This window comes from Physella acuta, unplaced genomic scaffold (assembly GCF_028476545.2).
Source record: "Physella acuta isolate Inbredline_101_S28 unplaced genomic scaffold, ASM2847654v3 ptg001437l, whole genome shotgun sequence".
NCBI lineage: Eukaryota > Metazoa > Mollusca > Gastropoda > Physidae > Physella > Physella acuta.
The window spans coordinates 146,395-166,922 of record NW_026732952.1 but is presented as its reverse complement, the minus strand read 5'-3'; the positions used below and the strand labels follow the sequence as shown (position 1 = coordinate 166,922).

Sequence of the window (20,528 nt, the reverse complement as noted above, 5' to 3'; positions counted from 1 at the left end):
GTACATGGGCTAGCTAGAGTCTGGTGTACATGGGCTAGCTAGAGTCTGGTGTACATGGGCTAGCTAGAGTCTGGTGTACATGGGCTAGCTAGAGTCTGGTGTACATGGGCTAGCTAGAGTCTGGTGTACACGGGCTAGCTAGAGTCTGGTGTACACGGGCTAGCTAGAGTCTGGTGTACATGGGCTAGCTAGAGTCTGGTGTACATGGGCTAGCTAGAGTCTGGTGTACATGGGCTAGCTAGAGTCTGGTGTACATGGGCTAGCTAGAGTCTGGTGTACACGGGCTAGCTAGAGTCTGGTGTACATGGGCTAGCTAGAGTCTGGTGTACACGGGCTAGCTAGAGTCTGGTGTACATGGGCTAGCTAGAGACTGGTGTACATGGGCTAGCTAGAGTCTGGTGTACATGGGCTAGCTAGAGACTGGTGTACATGGGCTAGCTAGAGTCTGGTGTACATGGGCTAGCTAGAGTCTGGTGTACATGGGCTAGCTAGAGTCTGGTGTACATGGGCTAGCTAGAGTCTGGTGTACATGGGCTAGCTAGTCTGGAGACTTGAGGCCACAACGGTGAAAGCTGACGTCACGACACGCGCAAGTCACGGTTGACTGGGCACGTGACATCTTCCACGCGCTCGGCAACAACTAAAACAACAAGACTCGCCTGCGACCCAATTAAGCCCTAATTAATCAATCTAATTAATCAATCTTACGCTGACACTTGGCTAATTGTCGAGCAACCGTTGATTACGTCATAAGTCCGTGATGGATCCCTCGTCTTGAGAGTGAAACCGTTGAAATATTTCCTGATTGTTTTAATGGCACCATTAGAGCTGTAGCCAAAACAGATACAGGTTGTTGTGTTATTGTGCCAGATCTAATGAATTGACGATTTCAACAGAATTTTTTTTTGACGATCCATGACATTGATAAACTAAACATTTTCAATCGTTTGTTTTAAAATACCCTAATTGTCTTAATTATAAGTAATTTTAATTACTTAAAACATAATTTTATAGGCGAAAAATGGAACTAGAGTCGACACTTACCCTCTACCTGCTACAATCGACGGGTTTTAGTTAACCTTAAAACTAACCTTAACCCAAAGTCTAACTATATTTTACAGACTTCCAACGGGTTGACTAAAGTGTGTGAGGGGGGGGGGGGGGCAGCGAGCGGAGTTTTGTTTTAATTTTAATTTTAATTGTAAAATATTTGTTCTAGAGTCAGTTAACTAGTGAATTAAAACTATGCGTCTTTTGATGTTCGGAAGTATATCCTGTAGAGTTGTTGAGATCAATTTCCGATAGTTCAATAAAAATAGTTTCCTCTGTGGCACAAACCATGTCTGTGATGCATGTTGTGTGAGGAAGCCTGGCCCGAGTGTGGTTATGACATCTGTGTAACATTCACGTTTCACGCTCCACTGACCATGTGAAATTTTGGCTGGAGTTTCGCGGCTTCCAGAGTGGGATAATTTGATTTCAAACAAAACAAAATTTATCTGGCCACACGGCAATAGGACTTTTTGGATGTTTCAACGCTTTTCTCGTGAATTTCTTGTGAATTTCTCGTGAATTTCTAGTGAATTTAGAAAGGACGGAAAAAAAAGTGAATCGTTGGGAGGATTTCCGTGTGTTTTTCCAGAGAAGGTGGTCGTTGGATTAAAAAAGTGAGTAATCCGGAGAGATATTTGGATTTGTTCGGTACAGGGAGTTAATCCAGTTTGGATCATGCGGCTGGATCAGCAGGTGGATATGGATAAACACACAGTCACGTGGGAGTTTGGATAAGGTGAGACTAATTAAAAAAACGTTAGTTAGAATGATCCCATGCCGTGTCTCTCGAGTTCCCTAAGAATTGTGGAGATACTGCATGAAGGCACCACGAGTTTAACTAATGGTTGTGTCGTCTTTAAAAACGAGTTCTCAATGGTAACTCTACTTCACCTGTCTTATTGACATTCACTTGATGGGCATAGTTTGATTGTAAGGATAGTAAAGTGCTAATTAAGAATCATAGTCCTATCATTATCTCCTACGTTCAGACGAATAGTTCTACGTCAGTTCTATCGGAACTTTATGTCTTGGTGGCCGGGTAGGTCCTTTCTAGAGGGCAAAGGTTAAGGTCGTTTGGTCAATGTTTTGGTCAAGAGGTCGCTTAGTTACGCGCCGATTTAAGATGGCCACCAGTAGCGCCGACATTTTTTAAAGTTTAGTGTAGCTAAGTCCATGGTGGCCGAGTCTAGCGTGGCCAAGTGTAGCGTGGCCGAGTCTAGCGTGGCCGAGTCTAGCGTGGCCAAGTGTAGCGTGGCCGAGTCTAGCGTGGCCGAGTCTAGCGTGGCCAAGTGTAGCGTGGCCGAGTCTAGCGTGGCCGAGTCTAGCGTGGCCAAGTGTAGCGTGGCCGAGTCTAGCGTGGCCGAGTCTAGCGTGGCCAAGTGTAGCGTGGCCAAGTCTAGCGTGGCCGAGTCTAGCGTGGCCAAGTGTAGCGTGGCCGAGTCTAGCGTGGCCGAGTCTAGCGTGGCCAAGTGTAGCGTGGCCAAGTCTAGCGTGGCCGAGTCTAGCGTGGCCGAGTCTAGCGTGGCCAAGTCAAGCGTGGCCAAGTGTAGTGTGGCCAAGTCTAGCGTGGCCAAGTGTAGTGTGGCCGAGTCTAGCGTGGCCAAGTCTAGCGTGGCCAAGTCTAAATCTCCCGAAACACGTCAAAACCTTTGGGCCACGGTCGTTGTTGAGCTACTGTAAGAAAGAGAGATAACTCTAATACAACACCCATTTAATAAAATTCGTAGCTAGCACAAACTAACAACTACAGTTGATTATGAAACTCGGCGGTAGTGAAGATACTAAACCTATTGTAAAATGTCGAATTATAAGGATTAGGCTACAATTTTTACACTCACTGGGATGAGACCTTATTCATTCTCTAATCGATTTTAAGGAAACAGATTTTAATTTTTTTTCTTCATAACTAATCTAACGAGTTTCGGTATTTTGCTGTCATTTAATTATTTTGAACTATACCCTTTATAACAAAAATTATTATACTAATTACCACTTAATTAAGAAGGCTATTAAAAATACATTTTTTCTTCAGCGAGTTGACTCGGCTGGTTTTGGGAAAGGAACCCTCTCGGCTAATTAACTAATTATTTTGACCACTGATGATTCGGTTATTTAATTTTTGATGACATTTTCCGAACGGATTTTTACCGAAACAAAATAGCGACATATGTCGTAGAAGCCGCGAGAAGTTTGGTTGCGTCTTCCGGTCTGGTCTTTGTAGTTTATTTATACCCAGCAGACGACTGAGTGTGTTAGTGACAGAATGATAAAACATTTTAAAACATTATTTGATAAAACATGACAGTCAAAGATAGGCGATAATAGTTTCAATATTAAAATATAATTAAACTATTTTAATAGAACTCCCCCCCACCACCACCATCACCACCACCATCACCACCACCACCACAATTACCACCATAACCACCACACAACATATTTAGCAGACAGATGGGTGTTTTGCCAACCCCCTTTACACGCATACCAATATACGGAGAAAATTTCATTTTTTTTAAATGGATGGATTTTAGACCCCTTAAACATGACGGGCGTTACCGGTACAGCAGGGTACAACACGGTACAGCAGGGTACAACACGGTACAACACGGTACAGCAGGGTACAACACGGTACAGCAGGGTACAGAACGTTACAGCATGGTACAAAACGGTACAAAACGGTACAGCTGGGTACAAGACGGTATAACACTGTTTTAACGACCTTAATTTACTGTTCAAACGACGGAAGAAACAAAACAATTGGTTATGTTTGAACTATCTTTTTGTTTACTGAAACTAGACAACTATGGCTTGATCTAGATCTAGTAAATTGTTGCTGAAGTGAAGTTGTAAACAAGTTGCAATCCAAATTGTCTCATATGTGATGCCCGGGAGAGTTCATAATTCAGGCGACAATTAAATTGTCGGTGGGGATCTAAAATAAGGGACATAGAAATTTTTTAAATCATTAAGTTTTTAAGTGTACTAATATGAATATTTAAAAAAAAACATCAACTGCACTAATATGAATATTTTTTTAAAAAGTTTTTAAGTGCACTAAAATATTTTTTTCCCTACTTTTAGAATCGTCATGAGTTGGTTATTGAGATGTATTGAAAATATTTCCCAGCGACTAGCGCTGTTGATCAACCTACACTTGTATATATCTTTTCTTAACATTTTAGTTCCAATAAATATTTTTACATTTGTAATTCTTGCTTTATTATCTACTACTTACTATCTGGAAATGGTAAAAAAAAAACACCTAAAATAAATAAATACGTTTTAAATACATTCTGTTGTCGATATTTCTCTGTTGTCGATATATCTCTGCTATCGATATCTCTCACGTCTAAAATATTTGCTGTAACATCTGATCAGTAGCTCGCGATCTCTCAACTCTAATTCGTGCCCGTAGTCCGTAAATTATATTTTATGTTAATTAAATAATTAATTAGATTGAAATTAGATTGCAGTGACTTGTCGCCAGCTAAGAACACAAGATCAGGTCGGGTAGAATTGGGTCGGAGATGATCTACAAGACTTGACTACCAACTGACAACACCCCTCCCCGTAACACCAAATAAAGTTTGTAAAATAAAGCGCAACTTATTTTTGTTAGAGCTGAAAGTAATTGACAGCAGAAGTTTTTTACGTGGCCCATTTGCTGGGTACTATCACAGGCTGATTTTTGAAATAATATTTCACGGCGCTTTCAGTCAATCTATAAAACTCAGATTAATTCATTGGATAAAATGATTCACACAAAGTAGCTGATAAAACACGACCAAAAAAAAAAAAAATCATCAGACAATATCATGACACAAATCATGAACTGAATTGCTACATTAACTTTTTAAATAAAGTAATTAATTGACAAAACAAGCAGACACAGCAAACATCACCACACCGTCTGATCTGATGTATAACCTTTGAACTAAAGTGACGTCATCTGACTCCTCCCCAGGTTGTGAGTTGTGTAAGGTGATAGGGAGGACAGGTCGTATTACGTCACCAGACCACCATGTACTGCAATGATATATGCTCGGCCGTGTGGACCAGCCATCCTGAAACCCCCTGGAAAAAGTGAGTATGGCCCTGAACGTTGTCTTGATGGTTCCTCAATTACATTTTAGTGATGGTTCCTCAATTACATTTTAGTATTTTTTGCTTATTATATGAATGAACTTCTTCGTTACCATCTCTGATGTTTTACTACATCAATATCACCCTTTCAAAATAAGGTTATTTTACTACATCAATATTACCCGTTCAAAATAAGGTTATTTTACTACATCAATATTACCCTCGAAAATAAGGTTATTTTACAACATCAATATTACCCGTTCAAAATAAGGTTATTTTACTACATCAATATTACCCGTTCAAAATAAGGTTATTTTACAACATCAATATTACCCTCGAAAATAAGGTTATTTTACAACATCAATATAACCCTCGAAAATAAGGTTATTTTACTACATCAATATTACCCGTTCAAAATAAGGTTATTTTACTACATCAATATTACCCGTTCAAAATACAACATCAATATTACCCTCGAAAATAAGGTTATTTTACAACATCAATATAACCCTTAAAAAATATGGATATTTTACAATAACAATATTATTTATTATTACCCTTAGAAAATATGGATATTTTACAATAACAATATTATTTATTATTACCCTTAGAAAATATGGATATTTTACAATAATAATATTATTTATTATTACCCTTAGAAAATATGGATATTTTACAATAACAATATTACTTATTATTACCCTTAGAAAATTTTTACATCATTATTACAAGGTACACTTTCATCAACAAAACAAACTTGAATGTTTTACAGCATATACGCATATCTCATTTTACAAGTGACAACATATACTAATCACATTTTACAAGTGACAACATATACTAATCACATTTTACAAGAGAAAACATATACTAATCACATTTAATAAGAGAAAACATATACTAATCACATTTTCAAATATAGCAAGTTAGAGATTAATCTTTAAGAATTGGTAGTTTTATTTCAATTGCTTAAAACGTGTTTGTTTTAGAAATACACATTTAACTAAAGGGGTGACTTTGAAAAAAAAAACCCAAATCCAACATCCGCTAATTACAAGATAATCATTAGAGGGTAGCCATACAATATCCCCCCCCCCCCCCCATCTTGGTCTAGCTGATGATTGTTGTGTTGGGCCACCATTGTTGCTGAGGACATTGTTGAGGACATTGTTGAGGACATTGAAGGATGAAGTTGTTGTCTAGTTACGACAATTTGTCCGGTAGGCTGGTCAATGGAAAATGTTGCTGGGTGCTTTCTGTTCGTCTCCTTCAATACGGCGCGGGGTGGGGGAGGGGTGGGGGAGGGGTGGGGGAGGGGAGGGGAGGGGTGGGCTGACAGAACAGATTGTATTGCAGATGAATGGGGCGCTACCCGATTTCATCTGGTCCGCGGTAGTTGTCTCCCCCACCTGTTCTATTATCTCCCCCTGGCTTTGTCTCACCTGCATTGGCTTGCACCATGGGAGTTTAGGAATCGGGGGTCAGGCGGGGCCAGGGGTCAGGGTAAGGATCGTGGGGACAGGGCTGGTCTCGCCCCGTGTCTGTGGGAATGTGTGGGAATGTGTGGGCTCGCGAGTTTACACGGGGACGATGCATTTCCGGTTCAAGTCGCAAGACCACTGACCGGCAGGAAAATATGACCGGTAGATGGCGCTGGATAATAGCCGCGTGCAACGGCGTCACGTTCCCAGGGTTCAATGTGAGGTGAACATCCGATGTTTTCATGACATCACACATCAACATAGGCAAACATCCAGATGTTTTCCTAACATCACTGTCACATCAAGTAGAATTTTCTTTATATAAAGGAAAGCCGGCCGAAGTAAACACACAGAAACGCACAGTCACACACATACACACAGTCACACACATACAGAGTGAAACACACACACACACACTACACACACACACATAAGTATTAGAATGTCTGGAAGAAAGTAAATAGAATAGCGCATTCCACGGTCTGTGTTCAAGTCCCTACTGCTATGCTAAAACTTATTTTTACCGTAGTGGCATGTGCATTAAAACAAATAGGTGGGGGGAGGGGAGGGACGAAGGTAGTAGAAGCAGATTTCTCGGGTCAATGAACCCAAATCAACACGACGGCTTATGGTGTGTGTGTTGGGGGGGGGTGGTAAACTACATGCCAAAGGTGTCGAAAAAAATGTTTCTTTTATGTCGAGATATTTAGTTTTCGGTAATTAGTATGCACTGTTTTTAATTACGCCGCCAGCTGATCGGCCGTGTGAGGGAGCTTTCCTGCAGCAAAGGTAGATTTAAAGTCATCAGACGTGAGACAGACTTGAGACAGACTTTATGCAGACATAAGACAGACATAAGACAGACATAAGACAGACATAAGACAGACATAAGACAGACATAAGACAGACATAAGACAGACATAAGACAGACATAAGACAGACATAAAACAGACATGAGGCAGACATGAGACAGACATAAGACAGACATAAGACAGACATAAGACAGACATAAGACAGACATAAGACAGACATAAGACAGACATAAGACAGACATAAGACAGACATAAGACAGACATAAGACAGACATAAGACAGACATAAGACAGACATAAGACATCCTTCCCGGGATGACGAGGGAATGATCTTGTCTGAGGTTTAACCAAGGGTAACACTGGGGTACCTGGGTATAGGACATCTGTGGTCAACTTGGACAGTTAGCCTGTACGCTGTTAGTTGGTCAAGATGGACAGTTAGCCTGTACGCTGTTGTCTGTGGTCAACTTGGACAGTTAGCCTGTACGCTGTTGTCTGTGGTCAACTTGGACAGTTAGCCTGTACGCTGTCGTTGTTGGTCAAGATGGACAGTTAGCCTGTACGCTGTTGTCTGTGGTCAACTTGGACAGTTAGCCTGTACGCTGTTGTCTGTGGTCAACTTGGACAGTTAGCCTGTACGCTGTCGTTGTTGGTCAAGATGGACAGTTAGCCTGTACGCTGTTGTCTGTGGTAAACTTGGACAGTTAGCCTGTACGCTGTCAGTTGGTCAAGATGGACAGTTAGCCTGTACGCTGTTGTCTGTGGTCAACTTGGACAGTTAGCCTGTACGCTGTCAGTTGGTCAAGATGGACAGTTAGCCTGTACCCTGTCGTTGTTAGTTGTCGGAGTTGGAAAGATTTGAACATTTTCCTTGTTGAAAAAATATTTTATCGTTCTTGCACGATATACTATATGCGATCACAAAAGGGATGCCAATATACTTTTGGTTGAAAACCAAACCTTGTCGATGTAAGTTTGAAGAAAATTTAATATCAAGTCTCCACGACTGTCAAGTTGTAGGCAGACAATTTAAACTTACAATATGACAAAATGGCTCAAAATGTTATATACATTTCATTTGTGCGTTTGTATGATAATGTGTAAGTCTGTGTGATTAGGCATGTGTAAGTGACTGTGTGATTATGTGTGTTTGTGGGATTATGTGTGTGTTTGTGTAATTTTGTGCGTGATTATGTGTGTGTTTGTGTAATTATGTCTGTTATTATATGTGTGTTTGTGTAATTATGTGTGTGATTATGTGTGTGTTTGTGTAATTATGTGTGTGATTATGTGTGTGTTTGTGTAATTATGTGTGTGATTACGTGTGTGTGTGTGTTTGTGGAATTGTCTGTGTGATTATGTGTGTGTTTGTATAATTATGTGTGTTTGTGTAATTATGTGTGTGTTTGTGGGATTATCTGTGTGATTATGTGTGTGTTTGTGTAATTATGTGTGTGATTATGTGTGTTTGTTTGTGTAATTATCTGTGTGATTATGTGTGCGCTTGTGTAATTATCTGTGTGATTATGTGTGTGTTTGTGTAATTATCTGTGTGATTATGTGTGTTTGTTTGTGTAATTATCTGTGTGATTATGTGTGTGTTTGTGTAATTATCTGTGTGATTATGTGTGTTTGTGTAATTATATGTGTGCTTATGTGTGTTTTTGTGGAATTGTCTGTGTGATTATGTGTGTGTTTGTGTAATTATGTGATTATGTGTGTGGTTGTGCATTTATGTGATTATGTGTGTGTTTGTATAATTATGTGTGTGTTTGTGTAATTATGTGTGTGTTTGTGGGATTATCTTTGTGATTATGTGTGTTTGTGTAATTATCTGTGTGCTAATGTGTGTGTTTGTGTAATTATCTGTGTGATTATGTGTGTGTTTGTGTAATTATCTGTGCGATTATGTGTGTTTGTTTGTGTAATTTTGTGTATGAGTATGTGTGTGTTTGTGTAATTATCTGTGTGATTATGTGTGTTTGTGTAATTATCTGTGCGATTGTGTGTGTCTGTGTAATTATCTGTGTGCTTATGTGTGTTTGTGTAATTATCTGTGTGATTATGTGTGTTTGTTTAATTATCTATGTGATTATGTGTGTTTGTGTAATTATCTGTGTGATTATGTGTGTTTGTTTAATTATCTATGTGATTATGTGTGTTTGTGTAATTATCTGTGTGATTATGTGTGTGTTTTTATAATTATGTGTGTGTTTGTGTAATTATGTGTGTAATTATGTGTTTGATTATGTGTGTGTTTGTGTAATTGTGTATGTGTTTGTGTAATTGTGTATGTGTTTGTGTAATTATGTGTGTAATTATGTGTGTGATTATGTGTGTGTTGGTGTAATTATGTGTGTGATTATGTGTGTGTTTGTGTAATTGTGTATGTGTTTGTGTGATTATGTGTGTGATTATGTGTGTGTTGGTGTAATTATGTGTGTGATTATGTGTGTGTTTGTGTAATTGTGTATGTGTTTGTGTAATTATGTGTGTGATTATGTGTGTGTTGGTGTAATTATGTGTGTGATTATGTGTGTGTTTGTGTAATTATGTGTTTGTTTGTGTAATTATCTGTGTGATTATGTGTGTTTGTTTAATTATCTATGTGATTATGTGTGTTTGTTTAATTATCTATGTGATTATGTGTGTTTGTGTAATTATTTGTGTGATTATGTGTGTTTGTTTAATTATCTATGTGATTATGTGTGTTTGTGTAATTATCTGTGTGATTATGTGTGTGTTTTTATAATTATGTGTGTGTTTGTGTAATTATGTGTGTGTTTGTGGGATTATCTGTGCGATTATGTATGTGTTTGTGTAATTATGTGTGTAATTATGTGTGTGATTATGTGTGTGTTTGTGTAATTGTGTATGTGTTTGTGTAATTGTGTATGTGTTTGTGTAATTATGTGTGTAATTATGTGTGTGATTATGTGTGTGTTGGTGTAATTATGTGTGTGATTATGTGTGTGATTATGTGTGTGTTTGTGTAATTGTGTATGTGTTTGTGTAATTGTGTATGTGTTTGTGTAATTATGTGTGTAATTATGTGTGTGATTATGTGTGTGTTGGTGTAATTATGTGTGTGATTATGTATGTGTTTGTGTAATTGTGTATGTGTTTGTGTAATTATGTGTGTAATTATGTGTGTGATTATGTGTGTGTTGGTGTAATTATGTGTGTGATTATGTGTGTGTTTGTGTAATTGTGTATGTGTTTGTGTAATTATGTGTGTGATTATGTGTGTGTTTGTGTAATTGTGTGTGTGATTATGTGTGTGTTTGTGTACGTATGTGTGTGATTATGTGTGTGTCTGTGTGATTGCCTACCCGTGAGTGTGAGATGAGCTATCCAGCCACACCTTCGCACACACACGGACACACACACACACACACAGATACACACGCCACTAACACGACTGCTACTCCTGTATCCCCCCCCCCACCAGTAGACATTGAAACACGTAAATCACGTGACCACTAATTACCAGTCTCTGCGACTCTCCAGAATTCAGTCATGCGTGAAACTTTAAATTAACACAGTCAGGGGTTAATTAGACAAAGACAATTTTAAAATTGATTCGTTACTTCCTTAATGAAATTAATTACCGTTTTTCATCTTGAAAGCAATTTATCTTTCTATAATTAGAGCGGCATGGAGCGCGCGCGAGTGCTGATAGTGTTTACACGTGCTGGAGTAACGACGCGGAACTCAGCAGTACTCAGTCCTAGGATTACGTCACATAATTTCCGTCTGTACAAGACACGGTTAAACGGGAAAGCCCGTTAACTGAGTTGGTTTCAAGTTCCGTGTAGAAATTGGCTGCTTCATTCTGTGATATACATTTTAAAACAGTTTAACGCGTTCTTTCTCCAGATCTTTTCTCTCGGATATTTGGTCTGGTATATTTTGTCCGTTAAATATTTTGTCCGTAAGATATTTTGTCCGTCAGACATTTTGTCCGTTAGATATTTTGTCCGTAAGATATTTTGTCCGTTAGACATTTTGTCCATTAGATATTTCATCTATGATATTTTGTTATGTCACAAGTTAATAAGTCATCTGAATATCAACGGATTTGCATATTCTAATTAATTAATCAACTCAAAGTCTCGCATATTTATTTTGACGTTAGAACCCCCCCCCCACCCCCCCAGGTTGAATGACGACATGAACCGGAAACAGTTTTACACTTGTTTACACCCACGGCTTCAGCCACGTGCATTTCTCACGTCAGTCACGTGACGATAACCGGTTGAACCGGCACATTCCGGCACATTTCTCATCCGGCCTTCAGATCCCAGGGCCGATACCGTTGGCGGGTTAACGACGTCATCCACACCGACACGGCAACAACAACAGCTACATCTCCATACAGAGCGGGTGTAGCGCGGCTTGTGTCTTGTGGTAATTGGGACAACTTTTGTTGTTGGTTGATGTCTATAGGCCCCACCATCACTAGGCCCCACCATCACTAGGCCGCACCATCACAAGGCCCCACCACCACTACACCCCACCATCACTAGACCCCACCACCACTACACCCCACCATCACTAGACCCCACCACCACTAGACCCCACCACCACTACACCCCACCACCACTAGACCCCACCACCACTAGACCCCACCATCACTAGACCCCACCACCACTAGACCCCACCACCACTACACCCCACCACCACTAGGCCCCACCATCACTAGGCCGCACCATCACAAGGTCCCACCACCACTACACCCCACCATCACTAGACCCCACCACCACTAGACCCCACCACCACTACACCCCACCATCACTAGACCCCACCACCACTAGACCCCACCATCACAAGGTCCCACCACCACTACACCCCACCATCACTAGGCCCCACCACCACTAGACCCCACCACCACTAGACCCCACCACCACTAGACCCCACCACCACTACACCCCACCACCACTAGACCCCACCATCACAAGGCCCCACCATCACTAGACCCCACCATCACTAGGCCCCCACCCCAGCAGAAGCTGAGAACCGCCGCTAGCCCCTCTAGTCTGTGAGCGACAACTTTCATCCCCTCCTGTTGTTACCCCCAGTGCTCCTCTAATTTATGTCACACCTTTTTTTTTCTCTCTTCACAGTGCGACTGGCTTAATTAGAAATTATTTTAAGCACTAATTATCTACGGCCTCAACTATAAATCAAAACTCAAGGAGTGCCCCGAGGGTTGTCAGGGCGGGGTGGGGAGGGGGGTGGGTGTGTGTGGGGGGGGGGGGGGGATAAAGTCAACATTTATTAAACATCAATCTATTAACATTATAATCTAGCAACTATTTACATCACAATCTAGCAACTATTTACCTTAAAATCTAGCAACTATTCACACCCTATTACCCTCCACCCTTACAATGTAGGCACCACGCAACTTAAAAAATCCACAAGGAATCAGCCCTTTAGGGAAACAAAAATATACTAAAAACATTAATAGAAAATTACATCACAAAAATATACTTAAAATAGGTAGGAAATTACTTCTCCTATTAAAAACACAAAAGCCAATCGGTATGAATTTGTTTAAAAAAAATTAAATCAGCCTACATATTTTTTTTGTGAATTTTTTTTTACCAAAAAATCGGATTAAAAAATAATTGGAACTTATAAATAAACAGCCGTTGATTGGTGGGTTAGTGTTGTGAGCGATTGTTCAGTGAAGCATGTCTGGGTAGCAATGGGATTTAGAGCGTGACATTGGGAGAAGTTTGATTCAAAGTTCGCTCATCTTTGCTGAAGGTGCGACACACTGAAGGTTAGTTTTATATTGGTTAAACACATTGTGTTTACATCAGATACATTTTTAAACACATTGCGTTTACATCAGATACATTTTTAAACAGATTGTGTTTACGTCAAATAAATTTTAAACAGATTGTGTAATACATTTTAAAACTTAAAATTGATTTTAATTTTATCTTATTTATATGTTGATTGGGTTGAATGTTGTGTTTATTTATGGGGGGGGGGGGGGGGGAGAGGGGGAAGGGGAAGGGAGACGATGGAGAGCTTACCTTGCGTTTTTTTTTTTTTACGTTTAAGTTTAGAATAGTCGAGAATATCAAAGACACAATGATTTTCTCTCAAATCATTGAGAGTTTTGTATCAAAACAAAGAAACATAAATGCTGGAACAATTCGATCTTTTTTTTAATACCTCAAAATGTATTTAAAATATTGTTTAGCTTTAACCAATACTCGACCTACACGTTCCACTAAAGTTGACAATACGTGACGTCAAATGTGTTTACATAATCTACAAATATGTGAAAGACATTAACTCTTCATTCCACGAGCAGTTAAAAATAGCAACATTACATTGCGGTAATCTTAAAGCAATAAACCCAGGACCAATGCTAAGTGGGTCACTGGGATTAGGTTACTGAAGATTATTTTCTGAAGAAAGACCCCAGGAGCCATCTTGTACCTGGGCTGTAAAAACTTTCATCTGATAATTCCGGAAAACAGGCGCTTGAATTTTTAGTGTATAAGAGTGCTGTCCCCTGATAGCTGGCAATAAAGCTGGTCGGAGATTTGTATCAGTCGACACCTTCACATCTCCGCGAAGCTTGGGCTGATATCCGCGAAGCTTGGGCTGATATCCGCGAAGCATCTCTTGGTGTATTGATATAGCATCTCTTTCTACTGCCACTTCAATGCCCCCAACACCTCAACCTTTATCTACGAGGGGGTGGGGTAGGGAGCAATGTCTGTCAGGTGGACGGACCAGGGTGTTGTCAAGGTAGGGGGGGGGGGGAAAGGAGATGACCCCTTGCCCCGAGGTCAGTTGACGGTGGCGACACTTTAGCCTCACTCCACCAGACCCCTACCATCCAGTCATTAAACTTTGTGCCTCGTGAAAAAAAATATCGAGTTGTCTACATGATATTGCTTTACAGACAAAATGTCCAACCATTCAAACAAAACTCAGCGTCAATACTAACCCTAACCCCATTCACACAAACCTTAGCTTTAACAATAACCCCAACTATAACCTAACACTTTAAAGCCACCCCTAACCCACAGCTTGACCCGACCCCTAACCCCCCCCCCCCTACCCCCAGCACTTAACCCACCGGACGTGCTATTTGAAAAAAAAAAAAAGTTTAACGAACTTGGCTGCACCAGTGTGACGCCATTTATGCTAATGAGTAGCAGTCTCGCGCAATCAGTGTTAATGCACCTGTCAATATCAATGACAATTTGATTTCCAACAATCGTAGCCCCTCCCCCCTCCCCGTGTTGCCCTTTCTGTATGTACAACAGCCATCAATTCTTGTACAATAAGTTACAACAGCCATCAATTCTTGTAGAATAAGTTACACCAACCATCAATTCTTGTAGAATATGTTACAACAACCATCAATTCTTGTAGAATAAGTTACAACAGCCATCAATTCTTGTAGAATAAGTTACAACAGCCATCAATTCTTGTAGAATATGTTACAACAACCATCAATTCTTGTAGAATAAGTTACAACAGCCATCAATTCTTGTAGAATATGTTACAACAACCATCAATTCTTGTAGAATAAGTTACAACAGCCATCAATTCTTGTGGAATAAGTTACAACCGCCATCAATTCTTGTGGAATAAGTTACAACAACCATCAATTCTTGTAGAATAAGTTACAACAGCCATCAATTCTTGTGGAATAAGTTAAACCAGCTATCAATTCTTGTGGAATAAGTTACAACCGCCATCAATTCTTGTAGAATAAGTTACACCAACCATCAATTCTTGTAAAATAAGTTACAACATTACATCAGCTGTAACTGTACTTGTAATAGTTGACATATTTGTAACGTTGGTAACAGTAACATTTGTTAGAAGTAATCCCTTGCATCTCCTCAAATACCTACCTTCTGATGATCTTCATATTTTGTGTTGTGATTCGGTACCAATGACGTCACAGAAGCCTCTAAACCAGTTGTATCTCAGCGTTAGAAGGTCTTGGTTTAATTAACTCGCCTCTTAATTACGCCGGTTTTAAATTACACTTCCTTGAATCCTGGCAATGTCGCTAAACGCGCAGACGTTGATGTGTGGTAATTAATAAATCCATTTATTTTTTTTCCTTTATTAATGATGATTTATAATTTAAAATTAAAATCTTAACACATTTGATGTTAATTAAAGTCAACTAAGATTCACCAACACCACATCATAAACGTGGAGTTGTTGAGCTGTTTGAGAATTTCTAAGTTAAATGTTGAAATTAATGCACACAGTACACACAAATATTCAGCGAGTTTCGGTATTTCAACCATCAATATTTAAGTTGCCACCGTTAATTAAAACTATTTCAACCATCCATCTATAAGTTGCCACCGTTAATTAAAAAACATTTCCCCGCCTGAGAGAGTTCACATTTCGGGAAACATCGCCTGGATCTTGTTGAGTTGTTGGTTAGGCGGTGTTACATAACTTTAATTATGCGCTGGTACTTTAGTGCCAATTAATTTTTTTACATTGATATTTAACGTCTGATACACCCACACCGCCGTCATCCTCATACACTAACTAGCCCCCCCCCCCCCCCCACATACACACCTACCATCCTATACATGACCACCCCCCCCCCCCCCCCCCCCGCCCGTCACCTCTCCTAACGTCGCCAGCAAGCAACAACGACCTCGGCAGTGACTCGGCCGTCGGTCAAGATTTATCACCCTTCTGTCCCCGCCCCCACCAGTCGCGGTTTCGTGGGGTCACGTGAACGGCCGGCCACCGGAAGTGGATGTTTACAGCGTGGTTTTCTGACCATTCAGGTGGAGCGGGGGTGGCGTTAGATTTGTTGCTGGGGTCAAGATGTCGATGGTGCAGTCGACCGAGACCAGCATTTACCTGGCGGCTTTAATGGGAGGACAGCAGTGGAGAGTTCTGTCCCCTGACTGCAGGTCAGTTAGCGGCCCTCTAACAGAAATAAAACATCAGTGGACAGAGGTGAGTTCTGTCCCCTGACTGCAGGTCAGTTAGCGGCCCTCTAACAGAAATAAAACATCAGTGGACAGAGGTGAGTTCTGTCCCCTGACTGCAGGTCAGTTAGCGGCCCTCTAACAGAAATAAAACATCAGTGGACAGAGGTGAGTTCTGTCCCCTGACTGCAGGTCAGTTAGCGGCCCTCTAACAGAAATATAACATCGGACGTACGCTGGTCGTGTCCATGTTTGCTGCATGTCCCTTGTTGGTGATTGTGTCAGACACCATCTCCACAAAATAATGGCGTGACCCAGGTTAATGCAAGACTTGGTTTCCTGTCGTTTTAGTATAAGCACACTGCCAGCACGTATAAAAACAATGTGTAAATCTGTACTTTGTAATAACTCGTATATAGGCATGTATATCACTAGATATTTATTTCACCTAAAGGGTGGCGAACTTTGTACTGTTTGGGTCTCGACAATTTCATCTCGAACTTTTCGCTTAGTAGTTCAGTGCTCGCCTTAAGACAGACCGTGGCGTCGGAGTCTGATAGATCTCGACTCCTGACTCCTGGGGTGTAGCGCGAGTCAGAGCGTCAGGAGCACCTAATGAGAAGGTGAGCACGTCACTGCGCGCGCAGGGCGCGTGTTTACAAAGGCATGACGGGTGATAAAATTGGTCAGGTGTGGGGACTGAATCATCCGTCAGGTAGAGACCTCGGGCTGGGAAGGGGGGGGGGGGTAGAGCCTTCACCCTCGGGCTGGGGGGGGGGGGATGTCAGGTAGAGCCCTCGGGCTGGGGGTGTCTGGAGCAGCGAATGTCATTTACTGGTTGAGAAGTATTCAAATAATAAACACGGTTAATTGGGAAATAAACGAAGCCGTAGCTGTTGGGTGCCAATTGGGGCGCAACAGGATGCGACGCCCCAAAATCTACTCAATAGCAGTTTTCTGGATTGTGAAAATATCAAATTTGTCTGTTACACAAATATCAGTTTTCTTGAAAAAAAAATATCAAGATTGGACTGTTACAGAAATATCAGTTTTCTTATATCGACTCGATTTTTAATAAATATTATCAAGACTCGATTTTTACTAAATATTATCAAGTTTTCAAAAACATCACACGATACAAAAGTATCAATCTTCCTACTTGTAAAACTATTAACTTGATTGTTTGTTGTTGACTTTTCCTACTGAAGCAGATATGAATGGGGAGCTGGATGGAGGGGGAGGGGGTATGACACAGGTGTGGTTCTAGGAGCCGGTCATACGTTGTAGGTGGGAGCCGGAGACATGAGTGGGAGCCGGAGACTTGAGACGGAGATGTTATTTTTAGATGTAGAACACCGAGAGACCAGTTCAGTTTGCTAGTTTTAAAGTTCACAGCTAAAACTAATGACCCAGTGAACGAACTGACCAGCAAGACGAAGGCAATCGGAGGTGTTTTTTGGCGAAACTTTAGAAGTGGTTGTGGTTCTAGCAGGTTCTGGAGCATCTTACGGTTCGCATGACGTCACTGCATATACATTAAATTAATTTGATTAATGAGCTGATAAACTAGAATAAGCGATTATTAATTTAAGGTTATTAAAGAATATTTAGACAAACACTTAAAGTAAATACTTTATTCAGAACATTAATTGTAACAAAAAATTGTGTTAGCTAATAAATCACGTATAATCGAAGGATTAATTATCTATCTATCAAACAATTAAAATCAAGCCATTGAGACTGAAGAATGCTGCCTATGTTTCCTTTACATAGAACACACGTACACGTTGCAGAGAAGATTTAGGATTTCATGTCATCGCCGTTTCATTTTAATTTGAAACCAAAATTTGAGCTGCGTAGACCAACAAATGTCCAATCATGAAACACATACACATAATTGTGCAATCTTTAAGCATACAATTCATACGACGACTAATAAATGTCCAATCTTTGAACACTTACACATTTCATACGACGACCAATAAATGTCCAATCTTTGAACACTTACACATTTCATTAGCGACATCAGGTGCAATTTACCCGCTACGTAAAGGTAACATGATAGCAGGGGCAATCACTCTCTGCCCGGCAAATTATCTCCCATTACACGTGGAGTTATCTCCCCTCACAGGGAAGATTAATCTTGCATAAAGAACTATAAAAGGGAGACTATCACCGCGGACCGAGAACCGAAGCTTAAAACTGGGGTTGAGGCTATTTTCGGTCAATATTTAAAAACTTTGCTAATTGGTATGAAGTTAATTGCTGAAAAAATAAATAAGCTGAAGAAGCATCATCTCAATACCGCGTGATTTAGAATGATAATTATGTTTTTCTAAGACAAATTACCCTGCATCATCTTGTGTAAGCAGGAATAATATTTATTGAACTTATAATAATCCGTTCTTGATATAGTAGCTCATCCTCGGAACAGTGATTACTTTTCAAAATAGTCTTTACGTTTCAGAATTTCTTCAGAAAGTCTTTGATTTTTAGCAGCCTTTACTTTTTAGCATAGTCTTCCCTTTCATGTCTACTTTCAGAATACTCTAAGAAATATCTGTAGGATAGTCATGTACTCAGGTGTAAAGTTGTCAGTGAAATGTCTGTAAGCCCACAGTCTGCTGTAAGTCTGCCATAATCCAACAGTCTGCTGTAAGTCTGGCCCCCACAGTCTGCTGTAAGTCTGCCATAAGCCCACACATAAGCCCACATATAACAGACGTCCCATTGGATTTCCCCCAATAGCAAGGTCTGATCTACCTTTAATGTCGCGCGTTACAATTCTACAACTAAAACCAATGTGCGGGTCCAAAAAAAAATTCTCTATTCACAGCCCGTAGTTTGACTTATTCCCTCAAATTCCACGGACCTGATTTTAATGTACTGTTTCCTGACCGGAATTTTCCGGCAATCTCCTGGAATTTGTGTTCTATCGCCGGTGGGGGTGTTTCCTCGCGCTGATAAGAGGGAGCTTTCGCTTCCACTAACAACTGCTCCACGCTGATGGATAAAGGGGCACGGCAGTCTCACTTTGTCTGGAATTATCCCCCTTCATCGTCAGTTTTCATGAGTTATCCCGCTCCCATCAGCCCCCTGATCGCTCTAGCAGACGAGCGAAGACTGGATAAAGTTACGCAACTCTTAGGCCTAATCTATCCCCTGGTGATGTGCAGTCGCGAAACCGTTTCTTACCCACCCCCCTCCCTTCCCCCCTCACCCCCCCCCCCCGACAGCTGCGGGAAGGTAGGGACACGAAGGAAACAAATAAATCCCGAATAGAGATAGAGGAAAAGGGGAGAGAACTAAAAACTGTCAAGAAAAAAGGGGAACGATCCGAAACCTGCCATTCCATCTACGCGATGATTGCCCGTGATAGTCTCCCTTGAAGTTACTTGAGGTGGGTTCAGCACTAAAAGTCGTCTTGTGTTGGGACAATAGATCACGCCAGTTGCTCCTAACTGGCCCCAGAAGAAAGTCTACTGCCCCCCCCCCCCCGCCCCCCGAACGAAAATGAATTAATATTTTGACCAAACCCTGAGTAACAGATTCATCCACACGTTGCGTAGCCACCGCTCGCTGATGACGTCATATCCACCCAACCCGGCAACCGACCGTACGGTACGTCACGTGTTCACCTACCCACAGATCAAGCGCCCGGCCGAAAACGTTGCCCGTATGTTAACATCAGCCTCCCTCCGCATGTTGTAAACATATTTTAACCAATTATCAACCGGTTAAACTACCGGCTTCCGGATGCTACGTCACAGACGCACGATTTTTCAAACCATTTTTAACAATGTTAAATTTTTTAACACATTAACGGGTCGTATTCGAGCGCCTAATTGTCCGAAATTGGAAGAGCAACGATAGTTTTATGCTGCCGTTTTTTTTTGTCTAGAGGCTAGGGAATTGGGGGAGTCAACGGGGAATATTCTAGAACTGTATTTCTACAGGCGTGGCCGTGAGTACAGTCTAACAGAGCTGGTAAATAAGGTCCTGTCTAACTGTCACAAGGTCTAACATAGACAGTCTGTCACAAGGTCTAACATAGACAGTCTGTCACAAGGTCTAACATAGACAGTCTGTCACAAGGTCTAACATAGACAGTCTGTCACAAGGTCTAACATAGACAGTCTGTCACAA

At 40.8% G+C, this 20,528-nt stretch overlaps 1 long non-coding RNA gene across 1 annotated transcript in view; it reads left to right on the top strand.

Moving 5' to 3' along the window:
• Positions 1 to 1,614: 1,614 nt before the first annotated feature.
• The window catches only part of LOC131927751 (uncharacterized), a 55,109-nt gene continuing 36,195 nt past the window's right edge, over positions 1,615 to 20,528 (top strand). The window contains exons 1-2 of the long non-coding RNA XR_009383681.1: positions 1,615 to 1,789; positions 5,018 to 5,136. This is a non-coding gene — a long non-coding RNA (uncharacterized LOC131927751). The remainder of the gene's footprint in view (positions 1,790 to 5,017; positions 5,137 to 20,528) is intronic.